At 53.2% G+C, this 5,000-nt stretch overlaps 2 protein-coding genes across 2 annotated transcripts in view; both read right to left on the reverse strand.

Annotated features, from left to right (window-relative positions):
* cdc42ep4b (CDC42 effector protein (Rho GTPase binding) 4b) overlaps positions 1–3,847 on the reverse strand; it is a 9,439-nt gene extending 5,592 nt beyond the window's left edge. Inside the window, 1 exon segment of the mRNA XM_028968829.1 lies at positions 3,606–3,847. The gene's annotated coding sequence lies outside the window, so the exon portion shown is untranslated.
* Positions 3,848–4,042: 195 nt separating this feature from the next.
* Positions 4,043–5,000, reverse strand: part of sdk2b (sidekick cell adhesion molecule 2b) — a 41,644-nt gene continuing 40,686 nt past the window's right edge. Inside the window, exon 43 of the mRNA XM_028968814.1 lies at positions 4,043–5,000. This exon is cut by the window's right edge and continues 1,324 nt beyond it. The gene's annotated coding sequence lies outside the window, so the exon portion shown is untranslated.

Raw genomic sequence — 5,000 nt, forward strand, 5'->3', positions numbered from 1 at the left:
AGAATCAGACCACAGAAGGATTAATGTTCATGTTCCACTGAGAGAAGACGGAGCCGACGTGCCGCAACCAGCAGACAAGATCACACACAGACACTAAAAGATTCCGTCCGGAACGCTGCATTCCGGTTTGTAGATCACCACGATCCCCCCGGACCTGACGCCCCACTTCTAACCCCACAGAGAACAGAGAACCTTCCTAAATTTAAGTACGGAACCCAACTCATCGCAGAACATGCCGGGTTCCGTCAGGACACATGGCCGTTTAATATTCTGTTCTGCGGGGGGCCCTACAATTATTATGACCTTTAACCCAATCAGCGACGGGGCAGGCGGGGCTTACACATCAATCTTTAACTTGTGTGCGTGTGTTCCGCTGACGTTCCGTGGGTGGATGATTAACTTCTTACTGCTTCTGACCAAACATCTGACCCCAGGCCAGTTGTAACACGTCGCCTAACAGCAGATCACATGACCTGCAGGGATCCTACACGGTTCCACGTTCCACCACACCTCATCCAACTCCAGAACTGGCTGATAAATGTGGATAAACACAAAAACGAGATCTAGAACCACCCTCCATTCTTCTTAGGTCCGGCACCTCATGATAAATCCCATCATCCTTCACTCTCAACACAGAGGCACTGTGTGCTAAACAAGGACCCTGTCCGGAGAACCCAGCCCCGTTCAGGAGAACAAACACAGATACAAAGGAAGGCTGAGCTGAAAAATGAGCCTCTTCACCATGAAGGACCAGCACACAGTTACCAAAGGCATGCTGGTTCTCGAGAGGAACCTGGTGACGTTCAGAACAGGACGGTGACGTGGAGGGGACGACTTGACAATGTGTGTGAGTGTTCGTTCAAAGTCCATCTGCCCCCAACTTACACACTGAAACACACACCCAGCTGAAGCTCCCTGGAACAACTCAGTGTTCCTCTAGAACAAACAAGCCCGGAACTCCTACAACAGGTTAACAACATGCACGACCTTTATCAGACCCCCCAGTTCCCATAATCCCCCAGAACCGCCCTAGTGAGACTGCGTGGTCCACGTCTGTTCCCTGTTCCGGGGGGAGGCCACCTGTTACAACAGGCCAATCAGAGAGCAGAATGACTAGGCGCTGCTGACCTATGACCTCAGTCTGTCAGAGCAGCTGGCGACACCCCCCGTCGGAACCCCCGCAGTAGCTAGCTGTTCTTCAGATAAACGACAACATCAGACTGAAGCCAAGGAACCTTCAAAGGTGAGATTACAAAAACGTGGAACACCTAATGACTAGGTGATCATCTTCAAACCTCCACGGAACGTGTTCCACCCAACACTGGACTCAACCCCGACCGGTTCCACCACCCTCAACAATAACTACTGCATACTGCTACAAAGTAACCATGACAGAAATCTGGAACCGGAGTCAACTTTCCAGCGTTCCGATACTCGGGACAGACCACTTCTCAAAATCAGTACCCACCACAAGAACTTCCTACAAAACCCCAAATGAACAAGGTTCCAGTGTTCCTCTGCATATTAAAGAAGATGAGCTGCCATGGCTTAATAACAAATCAGCAGAACTGATAAAACGACGCTCCTGCTCTCCCAGCGGAGGACGGGATGGAAATCGGAGCCTGGACACCAGGCACTTGAGAATGTGATTCCGTTTCAGAGGATCACATGACCCCCCCCCCCTCCTCAGCAGAACCAGTAGAACACCGAGCTAAACTGGGACGACGGAATCAGGAATTCAAGTGAATGTTTTCCCTGTTCCGAGGAGCGGAGCATCCGGTTATTGTCACCAGGAACCAGTCTCCGTAGGGATCAAAGCCCCTGGGTTCAATACTACAGAGAACAAAGGAGAGTGGCCAAGGAGTGTTCCGGATTCACCGGTTCCCTCTCCGTTTCATCCACATCAGCAGAAAACCAGTTACAGAACTGGTACCAGAACACATGATACTCTGGAACGTTCCGTCCCCTCCCCCACACTGTAGTTTACACGAGCTCAGCACCGCTCGCCAACGGCCCCCAGCCAGATGCTCCAACAGACACCGGGACCAAGGGAGGGGGCGTTGTGGGGTTCCAACCGAGACCGGGAGCGACGGAGGGGCCGCTCTGGGGTTCCAACCGGGACCGGGAGCGACGGAGGGGCCGCTCTGGGGTTCCAACCGACACCGGGAGCGACCGCTCTGGGGTTCCAACCGACACCGGGAGCGACCGCTCTGGGGTTCCAACCGACACCGGGAGCGACCGCTCTGGGGTTCCAACCGACACCGGGAGCGACCGCTCTGGGGTTCCACCAGACACCGGGAGCGACCGCTCTGGGGTTCCAACCGACACCAGGAGCGACGGAGGGGCCGCTCTGGGGTTCCAACTGGGACCGGGAGCGACCGCTCTGGGGTTCCAACCGGGACCGGGAGCGACGGAGGGGCCGCTCTGGGGTTCCAACCGGGACCGGGAGCGACGGAGGGGCCGCTCTGGGGTTCCAACCGGGACCGGGAGTGACGGAGGGGCCGCTCTGGGGTTCCAACCGACACCGGGAGCGACGGAGGGGCCGCTCTGGGGTTCCAACAGACACCGGGAGCGAGTGTTCTGGGGTTCCAACAGACACCGGGAGCGAGGGAGGGGCGCTCTGGGGTTCCAACAGACACCGGGAGCGAGTGTTCTGGGGTTCCAAAAGACACCGGGAGCGAGTGTTCTGGGGTTCCAACAGACACCGGGAGCGAGTGTTCTGGGGTTCCAACAGACACCGGGAGCGAGGGAGGGGCGCTCTGGGGTTCCAACAGACACCGGGAGCAAGGGAGGGGGCGTTGTGGGGTTCCAACCGAGACCGGGAGCGACGGAGGGGCCGCTCTGGGGTTCCAACCGGGACCGGGAGCGACGGAGGGGCCGCTCTGGGGTTCCAACCGACACCGGGAGCGACCGCTCTGGGGTTCCAACCGACACCGGGAGCGACCGCTCTGGGGTTCCAATACCCGGGATCAAGGCAGGGGCTGTTCTGGGGTTCCAACCGACACCGGCATTGAGGGAGGGGCCATTCTGGAGAACAGAGAACGTCTGACCCCCTGCCTCTTCAGCTGCAGAACACGCTGCTAATGCCCTGCAGGTAGAACAGAGTTTTCTTCCTCCCTCTTCTGACCTTCTGTCTTCAGGAGACAGTTGGAGGGTGAAGAAAAACACACAAGACACACTCTCACACTGAGAGTCTCATGTCAGAGGTTAAAGGTCAAAGGTTGTCACCATTTGGCCAGGCGGCTGGTGGTCGATCAGACCAAAAATCTACAAAAGGATCAAATTTGGGAACCGGAGTGGAAAAGAGTGTGATGGTTTAGGAATTTAGAGTCTGAAAGTTCCATCCTGGCGCTGTGTGTGGAGGAATGAAAGTGAAATGAAGGAACAAAAGGACACACACACACACACACACACACACACACACACACACAGAGCGCGAGAGAGAGATACGAAAGACATACGAGAGAGAAAGAGCGGATTCTAAACAGAGCTGCTGTAGATCCCACTTCAGATTCCAATCTTAGAAGTAAACGTGTAAGGAACGTCTGAAAGCGCGAGCTATAAAAGCGCCGCAGCCTGACGATGAAGATGAAGAGGAGTTTTACCTTCAGTCCAGTAAGTTCCAGTAACAGCAGGAAACCCGCCCAGAGTCCGGAGAGGAGAACCGCCAGACCAGACCGGACCGGGTCCGTCAACTGTGTGTTTGTGTGTGAAGTAAAGTGTTACTTTGTAGCGAGAATCCCTCACACACTCCCTCACACACTCTCTCTCACTCTCTCTCTCTCTCTCTCTCTCTCTCTCACTCCGATCCTCCCTCTCTCACTCTCGCTCCTGCGCGGCGCGACGCGGGCGCCCAACTGCGGTTACGGCAGCGCGCGCCCCCGCGCTTCTTCTATCCCCGCCCCCAGCGCCCCGCCCCGCCCACTCACAAAGCAGGTGGGGTTTAAAGGGCGAGCGAACCTCGCTGACGTCATCATTTCATTTTTAATAGAAAAAAAAACGCAGGAAGCAGGATGAAGTTCAGTAACCACACGACGCAGGGAACGTTCAGGTTCTGCTTTTATTTAGAAAATATGGTCTGGCGCTGTGATTCAGGGGTTTGTGGCTTGTGGAGCACCTCTGGGCGATTGTAGTCATTTTTTCCACACAGTCGAGTAAAGAATATACTGGATCATCACACTGAATACACCCTTGGCACTAAACACTCAGTATATTACATAATTCTGGCACACACACTCATTTTCACAGGTCTGCAATGACGCGTCCAGCACCGGCCGCTAATACTGTAAAAGCCATGAGAGACACACACACACACACACACACACGTGTGTGGAGAGTGTGTTTCTGGTGTGTATGATGGGAGGATCTGTTTATCTGGTTGACCTCTGCTGATGCGAATGGTCCACAAGTCACATGGTCTATAGAGCACATCAGCCAACGTAACGATAAAACGTACAGATGTTTTTTACTTTTAGCATTTTATAGTAAAAATAAATATTCTTTTTTCATATATCAAGATTATTACATTTCATCCTTCATTGTCCTCATCTGCCTTTGGATCAACTTTAACACAGAGATGGTGCTGAGAGCAGCGGCACCGAACTGACTTTAATGCTCAGACAAGAAAAAAAAACACATCTGTTCCGCGTGAACCCCATAAAACTACATAAAAAGGTCTTAGCCATAAATCAGCATACATGACAGACGGACCTTTCACCCCTGCATACATTCAGCAAATTCACTATTTAAACGTCCCCTGACATGAAAATGTGACTTTGTGAGATGATTTGACATGAATATGAGTTCCTCCAGCCTGTCTACGGTCCTACAGCGGCTAGAAATGGCGGTCGGTGTAAAGAGTATTCTGCTTCACCGTTCGGAGAGTGGCAGCTCAGATGGTCGGATATGGAGTTTGTCCCCTTATGATGTCATAAGGGGAAAAGTTACACAAAAGTTACACAGTTACAAAAATTTCAGGAGACCTTTAACTGACCTGCTTA

This window comes from Denticeps clupeoides, unplaced genomic scaffold, assembly GCF_900700375.1.
Source record: "Denticeps clupeoides unplaced genomic scaffold, fDenClu1.1, whole genome shotgun sequence".
In the NCBI taxonomy this organism is placed as follows: domain Eukaryota; kingdom Metazoa; phylum Chordata; class Actinopteri; order Clupeiformes; family Denticipitidae; genus Denticeps; species Denticeps clupeoides.